Raw genomic sequence first — 19,651 nt, forward strand, 5'->3', positions numbered from 1 at the left:
GTTGGAGTCTGGATATTCAATTCCAACGAGTCGGAATTGGAGTCGTTCACCAAAACAAACACTCAGAATGTTTGTATAGAATATACCTCGGCACAGTGATCTATCAATCCGCTGGGCACACACACTGGTTGAATCAACGTTGTTTCCACGTCATTTATATTTATACACCCCACTAAAGTATCAAATGTGAAAGCCCCCAAAATGTGTGCATTTGAGAAAAAAGATTGGAAATATGTATGTAATAGTTGCTAAATGACATTCAAAAGATAGTCTTTAACACAGTCAAACCTCAAAGGCTTGTAAATGTTTATTTTTACACTTGCCTTCAATTGTATCTAGTGTTTATCAAGATCTAATAAACTATGGGAAATCCTCATAGGACGAGTAACCTTCGCATAGATAAGAGCACATTTTTCCCCAGAATGTTTAGCCCCTCCCCTGAGGCTGTTCCATGCTCTATAAAAGGTGCGCCTCCATTGTCAGGCAGATCAATGAGCAGGAAGTAGTCACTATTTTTAGCCCTGTGTAGGTATAAGAGCTGTTTGAAGATGTCTCTTATAGAAGTTCTTCTCCAGACATCGAGTACGGTGACACTGCTGGGGGCTCTGCTGTTTCTGCTGGCTCTTTACTGCCTCTCCTCTGATTCCAACTCTGAGGAACAGGGGAAGGCGCCTCCAGGACCCAGGCCTCTGCCCCTGCTTGGTAACATGCTCCAGCTGGATCTCAAGAGGCCCTACCGCACCCTCTGTAAGGTGAGAGCAAGTCCTGAGATTAAACTATGTTATGGTTGTTGATATGATCTGTGACATTGTTTTACCTGCTTAAATATTTTCTAAATGTTTATTTTAGCAGGTTTAAAACTTCCAGTTAGTTTCAATAGGCATGTATTGTCAAAGCAACATAGTGTTTCAACCAGTTAGCAATAGTTTGTCAACACAGGAGCCCTCTAAAAGGTTTTTATTTTAATGTGGCCCTACTTACCACACTCGCTCTGAGTTTATGAATGTTTTCAGAGAATGTTCCTCCGTTAATGTTCCATTTCAGTTTTTTTAATTGCAGAATGTTATCAAATAATACAGGTGAAATGATGACCAATGTGCATTCACTCACATAATAGAGGCATTTGGCTTGAAAATCGTATCGGTCATAAATGCTTAAAGGGATAGTTTTTGTGAGGGGTAAAAACACAATCTTAATAGTTTTCTTGTCACAGACCAAACAACTCACCAAAATAGCTCACACATACTTCAATCCAACTTATATTGCAATGATATCACTTCAGGAGATGTGTCAACAGAATTATACTTTATTTGTTACAGAACTGCTTCCAACAACCTTTAGTTCAAGTTTTTATATTTACATTTCATGCATTGTTTACTTCACAGGGCTTTTCATAACACCTGCATTATAAGTCACACACTGATCTCCACAGTCTGTGTTTGGTTAATTTATTTTGAATAGCTAAGCTCTCAAAGCATCTTGAAGTTAAAGGGACAATCTGCAGTTCAAACAATAAAGCTTACACCCCACCACTGTTTTAGGTTAACAGCTGAGGAATGGGTCTGGAGAAATATAACCCCTCTGAAATTAGACAAACCTATGGATGCAATGACTGACCATCCATAATAATACAAATATAGTTTTAAATCATGTTTAGAGGCTACATGTATTTATTTTTATTTAACAATCTCATACTTTGGGTTCTGATGGGGTAAGCTCATAAGGTATTTCTAGTTATATTCTTCAAGAATCAATAGCTATAATTAGTAATTTAAAAGTTAAAAAATGGATGTACCAATGGCAGATTGACCCTTTTTAAACTGGTTCTCTTTAGAACTCAGTGTTTGTTTGTAAAAAAATGTGATTCTAACCAAACACTGTATAGCTTCACAACATTAAGGGCTAGATTGAATCCGATCGCATTTGTCCACTATGCACTTTTTAAAAGGCAATGTTCCCGCATTCTCGGAGATCACGGTAAAAGCTGCATATGTCGGCTCAATTGGAAATTACCTTTACATTCTGCATTGTCCAAATCAGCAATCGGATTGAATCCTGGCCTAAAAAGATAATTTCACGGATGGCCAGTCCTTGCATCCATAGTGCCATCTGTGAATTTGAGTGGTTGCATTTCTCCAGCCCCATTCCTCAGCTGTTTACCAAAATAAGTGATGGGACGGATGTTTTGATGTTTAATTATGGACTGCAGCTTTAAGATTGGTGTAAAACTCAGGAAAACATTGACAGACAGCTCTTTGAAACACCCTTGTGGTCATTGCCTGGTAAGGTCATTATGAGCCTAAATAGTATACTCCCAGTGTGTTGCACAGAACCCAAACCGGCTGCGTGTGTGGGCCATCGTGCAAACATTTATTTTGTCCCCCCACACCAAACGCGACCACGACACGCAGGTTAAAATATCAAAACAAACTCTGCTCCTATAAACCAATGAGGAGATGGGAGAGGCAGGACTTCCAGCGCGATCTGCGTCAGAAATATAACTAATTTCTATTGTAGCCCTTGGCAACGCAGGCACTCGTTGTCGCAATAATTGAATAACATGGATTTCCTCATTTATTTTGCAATGCTCGGGCACGCAACGCGATCGGTGTGGTCAGCCTGTTAGATAGACCGTCAAGGCTCCGCCCGCCTGTGGGAAAACAACCTGCTGCTACATAGGTTACCCCATTGGCTCACCGCAAACAATTGTCTGCTTGTTTTAGTCAATTACAAAACTACATTTAAGAAAAGTACAACATGTCTAAAGATTACTTTTCAACATTGCTTCTCCCTAGCGTTTTCACTACTTAGAAAAATGTAATACTGTAGTGTCCTGAATGCCCCTATTCATGATGGTGCTAGCAGCCACGTGAGTGAGTGCTAACTAGCTACCGACCAGAATGTTATTAAAGCCCCTTTTCATGTGTTGTGTTGTGGCTTTTAGCTAGCAAGCTACTTACTAGAATGCCGGATGTCATAGTGTTAACGTTGTTTATCAAATAATGAAGACAATACGATCGAGTGTGCAGTGCACATTCGAGTGAAGTTGATTTATCAATTGGGGAAAACATTCAATGGGTCTTCAGTATTGAATAGCCATTTATTTGTCTCGGTCTGCAAATTGTCCTCCTAAAAGGTAGGCTAACCTATAGGACTATGCTAAACGTCAAGTGTCGCTGTCATCATTCTTGCTGCTTTACAGTTCAGTAGCAGTACCTTTCGAGATCAGGTGCGCGTGTGTTCTCAACTAAAGAGTAGACTATAGTCTATGTAAACGTGGTCGGAGAAGCACAGAGTAGTTATCTTTCCAATTAAATATATTTCCTAAATATTGCCTAGAAATAGGGCTAAATATTGATCACCCATATTTCTCTGTCTGAAAATCTTCCCACTCCTAAAAGGTAGGCTATAAAAATAGCTCAAGAGAAAGTGCAATTTTCTCCAACTCTGCTCTCTTTAAACTACATCTACTAGCATATTGCCTGATATAGCCCAGTAATACAAAAGGCCATGTGAGAATCTCGGCTAATTTAACCCATTTCTTAAGTTATTTTTTTAGCATTTGATATTGCCTATAGGGCGCAAAATTGCTGGGACCATGGCTGGCTAGTGAGCTGCTTCACATTCGCCTAACATAACATTGCGGGACTTAGGTTAGGTTTGGGACCAGTTCTTGCGGTAGCGGGTGGAGGAGCGGGATGAAGAAATCGGTCCTGCGCAGACCTCTACTGTGCACCATGACAGTGAAGCCTGTAACGTTAGAGCTATTTATGACTGTCAATGTGAAAAGTAGGGAACCTGACAGATCAATTACGTTACATTGCCATACTGACTAAAAAACGTGACAATGTGCCTCCGAGTTGTCGGGTAGGCTGTTTGGAGTGTATCTCACTGGATTTAGGACTGCACAAACACAACAGAGCGTGCTGACAGGCTGTGTGAAGGAAAAGTCCTCCCCCCCCCCCATCCCCAGTGAACGTTGTGCCTGTGTATATGTAAACGATGTGAAATGGCTAGCTAGGTAGCGGTGGAGCGCGCTAGCAGCCTTTCAGTCGGTGACGTCACTTGCTCTGCAAGGGCCGCGGCTTTTGTGGAGCGATCGGTACTGCGCTTCGTGGGTAACTCTTGTTGTGTGCAGAGTCGGCGCGAACCAGGGACCCTCTGCACACATCAACAACTGACACCCATCCTCCTTTTCCGCAGCAACCAGTGATCCGGGTCAACAGCATCAATGTAACAGTATAACTTTATGGCGTCCCCTCGCCCCGACCCGGGCGCGAACCAGGGACCCTCTGCACACATCAACAACTGACACCCACGAAGCGTCGTTACCCATCGCTCCACAAAAGCCGCGGCCTTATAAAACGGGGACTAAGGAGGAAATGGGTCGTGGTTATCTTTATATGCATTCATTTTAGTTTTGTACCTGTAACCCTCTGAATATTTTTTTTTAACAAGTTGGTCACAAAAAAATAAACATTTCAGGCTACATAGATTGGCTCCTGGATCTCCTCAACGAGGTCACACTTGATCCAGCGCTGTATGTGGGGAAGTTGTGCGAGCTGTCCATCCCAGGACCCCGATCTGCCCAGTATGAGGCCTGACAAGTAGGAGGCCAAAGCTGGATTTGTCTCCCGCTTCAATCTTGGGGGTGACTGTGGCCAAGTGGGTGACTGAAGCGGGGTACATGGGTCCCCCTCCTCTCCCGCTCCCCTCACCATCAAGCTCTGTAGTTGGTGGCATTCCCTAAAGCCTAAGTAATTCCCTTTTATGTGATATGATATCACATTGTTACTTTGTATAGTTTTATTTCAAGCATTCGGATGGAAGATGAGTGTTACAAATTGTACGAATCAGTGTGGTCCTGCACATTAGTGAGGCCGGATGTCTACAGTATATTAGGATATGGCTCTAAGAATGTATTTATGTCAAATGTCACCATTATTTATCATGATTGTTCATGTTGATCAATATTACGGCTATGCTGGCCTATTGTAAGTTATCAAATGAATGTCTGATCAATTAATACAATTCTGAACATATCATTTATAATGTTAATATAAAGGCACCAATAAATTGTTCAGTACACTTATTGTATGCTGTTTTCATGTACATTCCCTTATGTCTAAGCTTCTAAGGGGACTCAGGCTTTACTAATTCTGCTGAAGTGTATCAGTGAACTGTATTCTGTAATTAATTAGTTACAAAACAATAGAAATGCAAATGCGTATAGCTGCTGTTTGTCTGATATCCAACAGTCCATGATCAGCTCTATTGACCATGAGAGCATTTTGAAGAGAAAATTGGTTGAGGCATTCTCCGAGTCGATATTCACGTAATAAGATGGAATTCCCCTCGACCACGTCCACAAATTGGGGATATCAAACATTCTTTCCCATTGACCCCCAGTGTAAAAGAGCCAACTTGGTCGTATAATTTTTTTGTTATACAGAAACAACAAACCATGATGAAAAGCTGCTGTGTGTTCAATGTACATGTAACCAGGTCAGAAATTACGGCCTACGGTTCGCAATGCTCCCACGTAGGGAAATAGAGCCTGAAAGAAGAGCCCTGTGGCTTCAGGCTATTCGGTATGGGAGTGTGGGAAATTGTGGGGAGCCGGTGTCCAAGTAGGCTACACATAGCTAGAGCTCTATAAATGTGGAAACAATGTAATCACAGGTAAGACATTTAACTTGTTTAGCAAGTACAGTCCGTTAGTAACTCCATTCACTACTTGTAGCTGTATAGTTTGTTTGTGTTGTTGGTCTTGGCTAGCTTAGTTACCAGTATCGTTCTGCTTGAGCTTTCTTACGGTTTGTAAACAAAGATGTATGATGACAGTTTTAAACTGTAACATATATTTTAACTGGTTAAGATAAGAGCTACCATTGGTGTTTTAAAATAGTCGGTTTTACCTGAAATGTAATAAAGCCAGAAGTAATGCCTGCCTCATGAATCCAAGCGTTTGACATGGGGGGGACCAGTAACTTTTTCAGCTTTGCCAATCTAGCAGCTACAGTACTTTTTCATACTTGGGTCAACCTGCTATGAACTGGTTACATCCAAATATCATCTAATTTGATGAAAAACATGATTTTCACTGTCCGGGACCTTTTAATAAACCATGCATTTAGTCTTTATGTTCTACAGCTGTCCAAGAAATATGGGTCTGTTTTCACGGTTCACTTTGGACCCACAAAAGTGGTCATCCTGGCAGGATACAAGACGGTCAAGCAGGCGCTGGTCAACCATGCAGAGGAGTTTGGGGACAGGGGCATGCTTCCTGTGTTGTATGACTTCACCAATGGACATGGTAATGTGGGATATGTGAAACTTGTAATCTCGGTTAACTGTTGCATTCTAGACAATATTCTGTCAAGCAAGCATATTTGGGTCTGTAACAGCCCCAATTATGTGACAAATAAATGATTCTCTCCTGACACATGCACAATATTACTTTTCAATAGGTATTCTGTTTGGCAATGGTCGACTCATGGAAAGAGATGAGGCACTTTGCCCTGGCGAACCTTAGAGACTTTGGGATGGGCAAGAAAGGGAGTGAGGAGAAAATCTCAGAGGAAATTCACTATCTGATTGAAGTGTTGGAAAAACATGAGGGTAAGAATTCGTAGTTCTGATTTTGAAAACCAAAAAAAGGGTTACATAAAAAAATCCTTAGGCTTTCTAATTGAATTTCTGATCTGGTTCTTTTTAATAGGTAAAGCATTTGACACAACCCAGCCATTGAGTTATGCTGTCGCCAACGTAATCTCCAACATTGTGTACGGCAGCAGGTTTGAATACTCTGACTCCAAGTTCCGAGCCACAGTGGATCGAGCCAATGAGAACCTACGAATTGCAGGCTCTGTTTCAGTTCAGGTACTGTACTATGTGCTCATGATGTTTACTTTGAGAATAATGGCAGAGTGAAAAACAAACTGGTCACACTTGACTAAACCAGGAAAATGTAATAGTTATTCAAATGTGTACTGGGCTACTGGAATAATAGAGGGTAATTCATGCTTAACTTTTTGTTTACTGGGAGATAGTTGTACAACATGTTCCCCTGGCTGGGCCCTTGGCTGAAAAGCAGGAAGCTTTTGTTGAAGAATATTGAGAACAACAAGAAGGAGATGAGGGGAGCTGGTGAGGGGGCTGAAGGAGACTCTCAACCCTCAGATGTGTAGAGGCTTTGTGGACTCGTTCCTTGTCCGAAAGCAGACACTGGAGGTATGAAATCTCACTACAGTTAAAAATCATCTCAATTAAAAACAACAAGATGACAAATGTAAAAAATGACGGTGTCCGTAAAATGTATATAGGCTCAGAACTTTTGTAAAACAGCACAGATAGAAATATATGGCAAATAGAAATCAAGCTGAATGATCTTCAGAGATTGATCGGTGGGGTTGAGGGTAGCTGAAGGATGGGATTAAATACAAACAAAAGATAACTTTTGTAAAATGTATATAGTGTGTGTTAGCTGGAAGTAGAAGCCTAAGTGTTGTTGTCCATTAGTTTACTGCAATTAGGGGAGGGGTGGAAGGGTTAGTGAAAAATAATAAAGGTAAATATACACTGCTCAAAAAAATAAAGGGAACACTTAAACAACACAATGTAACTCCAAGTCAATCCCACTTCTGTGAAATCAAACTGTCCACTTAGGAAGCAACACTGATTGACAATAAATTTCACATGCTGTTGTGCAAATGGAATAGACAAAAGGTGGAAATTTATAGGCAATTAGCAAGACACCCCCAATAAAGGAATGGTTCTGCAGGTGGTGACCACAGACCACTTCTCAGTTCCTATGCTTCCTGGCTGATGTTTTGGACACTTTTGAATGCTGGCGGTGCTTTCACTCTAGTGGTAGCATGAGACGGAGTCTACAACCCACACAAGTGGCTCAGGTAGTGCAGTTCATCCAGGATGGCACATCAATGCGAGCTGTGGCAAAAAGGTTTGCTGTGTCTGTCAGCGTAGTGTCCAGAGCATGGATGCGCTACCAGGAGACAGGCCAGTACATCAGGAGACGTGGAGGAGGCCGTAGGAGGGCAACAACCCAGCAGCAGGACCGCTACCTCCGCCTTTGTGCAAGGAGGTGCACTGCCAGAGCCCTGCAAAATGACCTCCAGCAGGCCACAAATGTGCATGTGTCAGCATATGGTCTCAAGGGGTCTGAGGATCTCATCTCGGTACCTAATGGCAGTCAGGCTACCTCTGGCGAGCACATGGAGGGCTGTGCGGCCCCACAAAGAAATGCCACCCCACACCATGACTGACCCACCGCCAAACCGGTCATGCTGGAGGATGTTGCAGGCAGCAGAACGTTCTCCACGGCGTCTCCAGACTCTGTCACGTCTGTCACATGTGCTCAGTGTGAACCTGCTTTCATCTGTGAAGAGCACAGGGCGCCAGTGGCGAATTTGCCAATCTTGGTGTTCTCTGGCAAATGCCAAACGTCCTGCACGGTTTTGGGCTGTAAGCACAACCCCCACCTGTGGACGTTGGGCCCTCATGGAGTCTGTTTCTGACCGTTTGAGCAGACACCTGCACATTTGTGGCCTGCTGGAGGTCATTTTGCAGGGCTCTGGCAGTGCACCTCCTTGCACAAAGGCGGAGGTAGCGGTCCTGCTGCTGGGTTGTTGCCCTCCTACGGCCTCCTCCACGTCTCCTGATGTACTGGCCTGTCTCCTGGTAGCGCCTCCATGCTCTGGACACTACGCTGACAGACACAGCAAACCTTTTTGCCACAGCTCGCATTGATGTGCCATCCTGGATGAACTGCACTACCTGAGCCACTTGTGTGGGTTGTAGACTCCGTCTCATGCTACCACTAGAGTGAAAGCACCGCCAGCATTCAAGTGACCAAAACATCAGCCAGGAAGCATAGGAACTGAGAAGTGGTCTGTGGTCACCACCTGCAGAACCATTCCTTTATTGGGGGTGTCTTGCTAATTGCCTATAATTTCCACCTTTTGTCTATTCCATTTGCACAACAACATGTGAAATTTATTGTCAATCAGTGTTGCTTCCTAAGTGGACAGTTTGATTTCACAGAAGTGTGATTGACTTGGAGTTACATTGTGTTTAAGTGTTCCCTTTATTTTTTTGAGCAGTGTATTTAAACTCTCAATTCAATTCAAGGGCTTTATTGGCATGGGAAACATGTTAACATTGCCAAAGCAAGTGATGTAGATAAAACAAAAGTGAAATAACAATAAATGTACAGTAAACATTACTCACAAAAGTTCCAAAAGATTAGACATTTCAAATGTCATTGTGCAAGTAGTTAAAAGGGAAAATAAATAAAAATAAACACGGGTTGTATTTACTATGGTGTTTGTTCTTCACTGGTTGCCCTTTTCTTGTGGCAACAGGTCACAAATATTGCTGCTGTGATGGCACACTGTGGTATTTTGGGGGGCAAAATAAAACCACCCGCAGGCCAAATTCGGGCACGGGCTGCCAGATGGGGAAACCTTAGACTGACCAGGTAAATCCAGCTGAAAGCGATGATGTCACTTGTTAAATCCCCTTCGATCAATGTAGATGAAGGGGAGGAGACATGTTAAAGAAGGATTTTTAAGCTTTGAGACATGGATTGTCTGTGTGCCATTATTTGTACTATTTTCTACATTGTAGAATAATAGTGAAGACATCAAAACGATGAAATAACACATATGGGATCATTTAGTAACCAAAAAAAGTGTAAAACAAATCAACATTTATTTTAGATTCTTCAAAGTATTCACACTTTGCCTTTGACAGCTTTTGCACACTCTTGGCATTCTCTCAACCAGCTTCATGAGGTAGTCACCTGGAATGTACTTCAATTAACATGTGTGCCTTAAAAGTATTTGTGGAATTTCTTTCCTTAATGCGTTTGAGCCAATCAGTTGTGTTGTGACAGGGTAGGGGTGGTATACAAAATATAGCCCTATTTGGTAAAAGACCAAGTCCCTATTATGTCAAGAACAGCTCAAATAAGCAAAGAGAAACGACAGTCCATCATTACTTTAAGACATGAAGGTCAGTCAATCCGGAACATTAAGAACTTTGAACGTTTCTTCAAGTGCAGTCACAAAAACCATCAAGCGCTATGATGTAATTGGCTCTCATGAGGACTGCACAGGAAAGGATGACCCAGAGTTACCTCTGCAGCAGAGGATAAGTTCATTAGAGTTACCAGCCTCAGAAATTGCAGCCCAAATAATTGCTTCAGAGTTCAAGTAAGACACATCTCAACATCAACTGTTTAGAGGAGACTGCGTGAATGAGGCTTTCATGGTCGAATTGCTGCAAAGAAACCACTACTAAAAGACACCAATAAGAAAAGGAGACTTGCTTGGGCCAAGAAACACGAGCAATGGACATTAGACCGGTGGAAATCTGTCCTTTAGTCCGAGTCCAAATTTGAGATTTTTGGTTCCAACCGATGTGTCTAATTGAGATGCAGAGTAGGTGAAAGGATAATCTCTGCATGTGTGGTTCCCACCGAAAGGCATGGAGGAGGTGTGGGCCTTTGCTGGTGACACTGTCAGTCATTTATTTAGAATTCAAGGCACACTTAACCAACATGTGTTTTATTTCGTAATTTTGATGTCTTCACTATTAGTCTACAATGTAGAAAATTTTTTCTAATAAAGAAAAACCATGGAATGAGTGTCCAAACTTGTGTGTATACATACAGTTGAAGTCAGAAATGTACATACACTTTAGCCAAATACATTTTCACAATTCCTGACATTTAATACTTGTAAAAAGTCCATGTCTTAGGTTAGTTAGGATCACCACTTTATTTTAAGAATGTGAAATGTCAGAATAATAGTAGAGAATGCTTTATTTCAGCTTTTATTTCTTTCATCACATTCCCAGTGGGCCAGAAGTTTACGTACACTCAATTAGTATTTGGTAGCATTGCCTTTAAATTGTTTAACTTGGGTCAAACATTTTGGGTAGCCTACTACGAGCTTCCCACAATAAGTTGGGTGAATTTTGGCCCATTCCTCCTGACAGAGCTGGGTTAACAGTCAGTTTGTAGGCCTCCTTGCTGGGACATGCTTTTTCAGTTCTGCCCACAAATGTTCTATAGGATTGAGGTCAGGGCTTTGTGATGGCCACTCCAATACCTTGACTTTGTTGTCCTTAAGCCATTTTGCCACAACTTTGGAAGTCCATTTGGAAGACCCATTTGCGACCTAGCTTGTAGTGTTCTTCGGCTTGCAAGCCTCCCCCTTTTTCCTCCGAACATAACGATGGTCATTATGGCCAAACTGTTCTATTTTTGTTTCATCAGACCAGTGGACATTTCTCCAAAAAGTACAATCTTTATCCCCATGTGCAGTTGCAAACTGTAGTCTGGCTTTTTAATGGCGGTTTTGGACCAGTGGCTTCTTCCTTGCTGAGCGGCCTTTCAGGTTACATCGATATAGGACTCGTTTTACTGTGGATATTGATACTTTTCTACCAGTTTCCTCTAGCATATTCACAAGGTCCTTTGCTGTTGTTCTGGGATTGATTTGCACTTTTCGCACCAAACTACGTTCATCTCTAGGAGACAGAACATGTCTTCTTGAGCGGTATGGCGGTTACGTAGTCCCATGGTGTTTATACATGCGTTCTATTGTTTGAACAGATGAACGTGGTACCTTCAGGTGTTTGGAAATTTCTCCCAAGGATGCACCAGACTTGTTGGAGTTCTACAATTTTTTTTCTGAGGTCTTGGCTGATTTCTTTTGATTTTCCCATGATGTCAAGCAAAGGTAGGCCTTGAAATACATCCACAGATACACCTCTAATTGACTCAAATGATGTCCATTAGCTTATCCGAAGCTTCTAAAGCCATGACATCATTTTCTGGAATTGTCCAAGCTGTATAAAGGCACAGTCAACTTAGTGTATGTAAACTTCTGACCCACTGGAATTGTGATACAGTGAAATAATCTGTCTGTAAATAATTGTTGGAAAAATGACTTGTCATGCACAAAGTAGATGTCCTAACTGACTTGCCAAAACTATTGTTTGTTCACAAGAAATTTGTGGAGTGGTTGAAAAACGAGTTAATGATTCCAACCTGACTTCAAATATATATAATACACAGTGCATTCGGAAAGTATTCAGACCCCTTCCTTTTCCCCACATTTTGTTACGTTACAGCCTTATTCTAAAATGGATTACATGTATATTTTTCTTGATCAATCTACACACAATAACCCATAATGACAAAGCGAAAACAGGTTTGAATTTTTTTGCAAATTCATACCAAATAAAAAAAGATGCCTATTTGACAAGTATTCAGACTATGTCCACCTTTGGTAATTTCAAATGATTGGACATGATTTGGAAAGGCACACACCTGTCTATAATGTCCCACAGTTGACGGTGCATGTCAGAGAAAAAAACCAAGCAATGAGGTCAAAGGAATTGTCCGTATAACTCAGAGTATTGTCGATGCACAGATCTGGGGAAGGGTACCAAAAAATTATCGAAGCATTGAAGGTCCCAAAGACGACAGTGGCCTCCATCATTCTTAAATGGAAGAAGTTTGGAACCACCAAGACTCTTACTAGAGCTGGCTGCCCGGACAAACTGAGCAATCAGGGGAGAAGGGCCTTGGTCAGGAAGGTGACCAAGAACCCAATGGTCATTCTGACAAAGCTTCAGAGTTTCTCTGTGGAGTTGGGAGAATTTTCCAGAAGACAACCATCTCTGCAGCACTCCACCAATCAGGCCTTTATGGTAGAGCGGCCAGATGGAAGCCACTCCAGTAAAAGGCACACAACAGCCCGCTTGGAGTTTGCCAAAAGACACGTAAAGGACTCTGACCACGAGAAACAAGATTCTCTGGTCTGATGAAACCAAGATTGAACTCTTTGGCCTGAATGCCAAGCATCACGTCTGGAGGAAACCTGGCACCATCCCTACAGTGAAGAATGGTGGTGGCAGCATCATGCTGTGGGGATGTTTTTCAGCGGCAGGGAGACTAGTCAGGATCGAGGCAAAGATAAACGGAGCAAAGTACAGAGATATCCTTGATGAAAACCTGCTCCAGAGTGCTCAGGACCTCAGTGGGGCAAAGGTTTACTTTCCAACAGGACAACAACCAGGACACACTCAATGTCCTTGAGTGGCCCAGCCAGAGCCCAGATTTGAACCCAATTGAACATCTCTGGCGAGACCTGAAAATAGCTGTGCAGAGGCACTCTCATCCAACGTGACAGAGCTTGAGAGGATCTGCAGAGAAGAATGGGAAAAAACTCCCCAAACACAGGTGTGCCAAGCTTGTAGCGTCATACTCAAGAATACGAGGCTATTATCGCTGTCAAAGGTGCTTCAAGAAAGTACTGAGTAAATGGTCTGAATACTTATATAAATATGATATTTAAGTTTATTTTATACATTTGTAAAAATGTATAAACCTGTTTTTTGCTTTGTATTAAATATTAAAGCTGATCTACCCCCCCCCCCCACCCAAGTAGGGATTTAGTGTGCATTGAGAAATATGTAAATGGCCCATGTCATAAAGAAAAAAAAAGCGTTCCACAGGGATACTGGCCCATGTTGACTCCAATGCTTCTCACAGTTGTTTCAAGTTGGCTGGATGTCCTTTGGGTGGTGGAACATTCTTGATACACACGGGAAACTGTTGAGCGTGAAAAACCCAGCAGCGTCACAGTTCTTGACACTCAAACAGATGCGCCTGGCACCTACTGTACTACCATACCCCATTCAAAGGCACTTAAATCTTTTGTCTTGCCCATTCACACACAATCCATGTCTCAAGGCTTAAAAATCCTTCTTAAACCTTTCTCCTCCCCTTCATCCACTGATTGAAGTGGATTTAACAAGTGATATCAATAAGGGATCATAGCTTTCACCTGGATTAACCTGGTCAGTTTATGTAAGGTTTCCCCAACTGGCAGCCCGCAGTCCGAATTTGGTGGTTTTACTTGGTCGCCTAGGTTTTCTGGAATTTAAAACGGTTTATTTTTATTTTATTTTTTTACACAAACTGTAAAACACCAGGAAATCAGCTCTAACTGATATTCATTTTGGAAATGTGCTCCCAAGTATTCCCACACATAAGAGAGAGACGTGATTATCTACAACTTTGAGAAATTATAGTATTTTAGTCATTATCTCGTGGTCAATTTGCAGTCTACAAATGTATATGTAATTATATTCCAGCCATCCGTTCAGGGGAATAAAAAAATAAAAATATCCGCCTGCAGGTGAATCTAGTTGATGATCCCTGGTCTATGCCATGGAAACATATTTTCTCCCCTTTTTTAAAATGCCTTTTCTGTGTTTTTCTGTCTGTATAAGGAATCTGGCAACAAGAACTCTCACTACCATGACAACAACCTGATATCCTCTGTGAGAAACATGTTTTCTAATGGTACTAACACCACAGGGACAACCCTATGCTGGGCTTTGATGCTAATGGCCAAGTACCCCCTTATACAGGGTAAGTATCAATGTGCACACAGACACACACCATTGTACAGACATTGCTACACGTGATTGTAGTAATGCAAGACAATCAAGGTGTTACTTGCTGTGAACATTTCCCACTTGAACCACAGGCCAGTTTATAGTTTGTTTCAATTGCTTGAACACTGAATGAAGCTGTAGTCCACATTATATATATATATATATATATATAAGGGAACACTAAAATAACACATCCTAGATCTGAATTAAATACTTTTTTCTTTACATAGTTGAATGTGCTGACAACAAAATCACACAAATTATCAATGGAAATCAAATTTATCAACCCATGGAGGTCTGGATTTGGAGTCACACTCAAAATTAAAGTGGAAAACCACACTACAGGCTGATCCAACTTTGATGTAGTGTCCTTAGAACAAGTCAAAATGAGGCTCAGTAGTGTGTGTGTGGCCTCCACGTGCCTGTATGACCTCCCTACAACGCCTGGGCATGCTCCTGATGAGGTGGCGGATGGTCTCCTGAGGGATCTCCTCCCAGACCTGGACTAAAGCATCCGCCAACTCCTGGACAGTCTGTGGTGCAACGTGGCGTTGGTGGATGGAGCGAGACATGATGTGCTCAATTGGATTCAGGTCTGGGGAACGGGCGGGCCAGTCCATAGCATCAATGCCTTCCTCTTGCAGGAACTGCTGACACACTCCAGCCACATGAGGTCTAGCATTGTCTTGCATTAGGAGGAACCCAGGGCCAACCGCACCAGCATATGATCTCACAAGGGGTCTGAGGATCTCATCTCGGTACCTAATGGCAGTCAGGCTACCTCTGGCGAACACATGGAGGGCTGTGCGGCCCCCCAAAGAAATGCCACCCCACACCATGACTGACCCACCGCCAAACCGGTCATGCTGGAGGATGTTGCAGGCAGCAGAACGTTCTCCACGGCGTCTCCAGACTCTGTCACGTCTGTCACATGTGCTCAGTGTGAACCTGCTTTCATCTGTGAAGAGCACAGGGCGCCAGTGGAGAATTTGCCAATCTTGGTGTTCTCTGGCAAATGCCAAACGTCCTGCACGGTGTTGGGCTGTAAGCCCAACCCCCACCTGTGGACGTCGGGCCCTCATGGAGTCTGTTTCTGACTGTTTGAGCAGACACATGCACATTTGTGGCCTGCTGGAGGTCATTTTGCAGGGCTCTGGCAGTGCTCCTCCTTGCACAAAGGCGGAGGTAGCGGTCCTGCTGCTGGGTTGTTGCCCTCCTACTGCCTCCTCCACGTCTCCTGATGTACTGGCCTGTCTCCTGGTAGCGCCTCCATGCTCTGGACACTACGCTGACAGACACAGCAAACCTTCTTGCCACAGCTCGCATTGATGTGCCATCCTGGATGAGCTGCACTACCTGAGCCACTTGTGTGGGTTGTAGACTCCGTCTCATGCTACCACTAGAGTGAAAGCACCACCAGCATTCAAAAGTGACCAAAACATCAGCCAGGAAGCATATGAAATGAGAAGTGGTCTGTGGTCACCACCTGCAGAACCACTCCTTTATTGGGGGTGTCTTGCTAATTGCCTATAATTTCCACCTTTTGTCTATTCCATTTGCACAACAGCATGTGAAATTTATTGTCAATCAGTGTTGCTTCCTAAGTGGACAGTTTGATTTCACAGAAGTGTGATTGACTTGGAGTTACATTGTGTTTAAGTGTTCCCTTTATTTTTTTGAGCAGTGTATATATAAATAAAATGGAGTTGTACTATGGTGTGGTAATAAAGGATAGCCATAGAGGACAACAGGTTCTTAACTTGAGAGGGAGAGCAGTGGAGCGAAAACCCAGAAGGAAGCAGTGATCGGTGTAGAATACACAATTATAATCTTTGTTCTAATAATAAATAATTTAAAAAAAACTAGTCTACAAAGTATTTATAAATATTCTCAAAATCCACTTGCAAAAACAACATCCTTCCATGTTGATCAGATGCACTTTCCCCACCGTCCATTTTGCTCCAACCTTCCAGCTTGGACAGGTGTATATTTTGTGTGCAGTTTTTTTCTCATTCGTGTATAAGCATTTTATTTGGAACAATGTTTTAGATTTTCAAAACAGTGTACACAAGACACAGTACCGTTTTTCATAACACTAAATGCATTTTCTAAATGTACACTGAACAAAAATATGAACGCAACAATTTCTACAGGCTGTTATAACCTTCCCAGGGACTGCGGTTGAAAATTAGCCGGCTGGCTAAAACCGGCACTTTTACTGAAACGTTGATTAATGTGCACTGTCCCTGTAAAAATAAAATAAACTCAAACTCTACGATTTTACTGAGTTAGTTCATATCAGGAAATCATTCAATTGAGAAACATCTATGGATTTCACATGACTGGGAATACAGATATGCATCTGTTGGTCAGAGACCTTAAAGGTAGGGGAAGTATCTGGTGTGACCACCATTTCCCTCATGCAGTGCAACACATCTCCTTCACATAGAGTTGATCAGGCTGTTGATTGTGGCCTGTCGAATGTTGTCCCACTCCTCTTCGATGGCTGGGCGAAGTTGATAGGTATTGGCAGGAACTAGAACACGCTGTCGATCCAGAGCATCCCAAACATGCTCAATGTGTGACATGTCTGAGTATGTAGGCCATGGAAGAACTGGGACATCAGCTTCCAAACATCTGTTGTGTACAGCATGTAAAATGAAACTAAATCAGTACTCCCATAATGAAATCTTTTACCATTAACATGTAAACTCTTTGTACAGTGACTGGTTTTACAGTACTTCAGTCACAATTGCACTTTCAACATCTCTTCCCTTTGATTTATCTTTACTGCATTGTAAAGCGTTACAATATACACCACCGAACACTTTTGCAATTCTAAACAGAATCAAATTTAGTTTACTGAAATTCTTCCTGCTTTAGTATTAATCGCTAATTGAGAGAAGAATACAGGTAATTTCTAGTAAATGTTTGATAACCATATCCTACAATTTACTAATAGAAAAATAGTCTATTGATGGTGATAGTGTCACGCTTGCTCCCTCCCTCCTGCAATCAACGTCCCTGGTCTACTCTCCACCAGTCCTGACAACCCACATTGTGCATAGCTGCTCCCATCGTTAAGCCCACCTGGACTTCATCACCAGCCTGATTACTCTCCCTTATAGCCCTCACCAACCCCAGTCATCAGGCAGTACTGACTCTGTTTTCATGTCCTGATGTCCTGACGTCTCTTGTTTTGTATTCGCTATGTTCGTTATTATTAAAATCACCATCTGCACTTGACTTGGTGTTACAGTTAGTATTTGTTGAGACATTATGCAATGAATGTTGATTATCATCTTGTTCTATGACAAATTATACTGTTTTGATAGTTACTTAATTTAGTGACATGTTTTGATCGGGTTAGTGCATTTTGCTAGGGAAATGTGTTTTGGCAAACACTTTTGTTTGCGTTATCCCTGTTTTTAGGGAAGTGTTCAAACAATTCAGACACTAACAGTTTTGTTGGACATGATTTACACAATTTACTTATTGTGTAGCTGTTGTCTACTGTTTTGCAAAAAGGGTCTTGTGTACAATTGGGACTACTGTTTAACAAAAAGGTGTTATGCATTTAGTGTGATCTGTGCAGAAAAGGTAACTATTTTGGTACGTAGGTTAAGGTATCATTCCCAGCTTAATTCAGTTATTAAGCCGTCTTGGAAAAATTATAAAATGTCCAGGGTAAAGATTAAGATTACATTTTCTGAGGTCAGTAACTTTGGTCCTCCCTCCTTTCTGTCTCAGACCGGGTCCAAGAGGAGATCAGCAGCATCATAGGAAGTCGTCAGCCCTTAGCAGAGGACCGGAAGAACCTGCCCTACACTGATGCAGTGATCCATGAGACCCAGCGACTGGCCAACGTTTTACCCATGGCCATCCCTCACACCACCAGCAGAGACGTCACCTTCCAGGGATATTTCATCAAGAAGGGGACGCTTGTGTTTCCTCTACTGACGTCTGTCCTACAAGATGGAAGCGAGTGGGAGAGCCCACACACCTTTAACCCCGCCCACTTTCTGGATGAGGAAGGTCGATTCGCCAAGAGGGATGCCTTCATGCCCTTCTCTGCAGGTGAGTTCCACTGTTTCTGTATCCATACTGACTGGGTAAGTGAATCCTTCTATGGCACTCTAAAATTAAGAGTTTGGGGAATTGCTTTGAACCAGGGAGAGTTTATGGTATAAAATGTGTACAATTTGACATTTATGTCAACTATAGGAAATGTATGTAGACCTAATTGTCATATGTTGTCTTCCTCATTTGACCTTCTTCCAGGTCGTAGGGTGTGCCTGGGGGAGGGTCTGGCCAGGATGGCGCTCTTCCTCTTCTTCACCTCCCTCCTGCAGCGCTTTCGTTTCTCTCCTCCTCCTGGAGTAACAGAGGATGATCTGGACCTCACACCGGCCGTGGGGTTGACCCTCAATCCTTCACCTCACCAGCTGTGTGCTGTGAGCCGGGTCTGAGATGAGACCAGTCCCTCAATGGTTTTGGTTTAATTTGATTGCTCTACATTCCAACAATGTAATTGATTGATACAAAGCACCGCTATTATGTATGTACAGAATGCTTGTTGTTTTTGCTTGCTGTCCTGCCTTGTCTGGGACTGGACAGCTGTTGCTAAGTAAAGTCAATCAGTTTTCTAACTAATGTTATCAGTAGTTGATATATACCTACCCTTGTGGGAATGTTTTTATATGACTAGCAAGCATACTTAGCCATATCTGCTAGCTAGAACAAATAACTACCACTAACTAGCTAGCTCCAGCAGGAGTGGAAGGTCAACTGCCTACTTTCACTCCATGAGCGGTTCTAGTTATGGAAGGAGACTTGAAACAAAAAGACAGCATTTGCACAGGAAACCAATTTTTGGATCTTTTCCCACTGTTTGGTCTTTTGACCAACCAGATCAGCTCTTTTGCCTACAATTGGACAAAAGACCAGAATTGGGCTGCCTGTGTAAATGCAGCTTTTTGGTCTCACTAAAAGTTGTTTAACCTGTTCGCTAGCTGGTGGCTAGTTTAAGCTACTCCTTGTCCATTGATGTTAGCTAGTGGTTAGCTCTAGCCACATTAGCTACTGTACTAATAACTATTTACATTATATATATATATATGCACGAAAATCCATTTTATTGCACCTTTAAGCT

At 42.3% G+C, this 19,651-nt stretch overlaps 1 pseudogene; it reads left to right on the forward strand.

The window, feature by feature from the left end:
- Nucleotides 1–467: 467 nt before the first annotated feature.
- On the forward strand, nucleotides 468–18,968 carry LOC120041563 (annotated as a pseudogene).
- Nucleotides 18,969–19,651: the final 683 nt, after the last annotated feature.

Source organism: Salvelinus namaycush, unplaced genomic scaffold (assembly GCF_016432855.1).
Source record: "Salvelinus namaycush isolate Seneca unplaced genomic scaffold, SaNama_1.0 Scaffold477, whole genome shotgun sequence".
NCBI classification, from domain to species: Eukaryota; Metazoa; Chordata; class Actinopteri; order Salmoniformes; family Salmonidae; genus Salvelinus; species Salvelinus namaycush.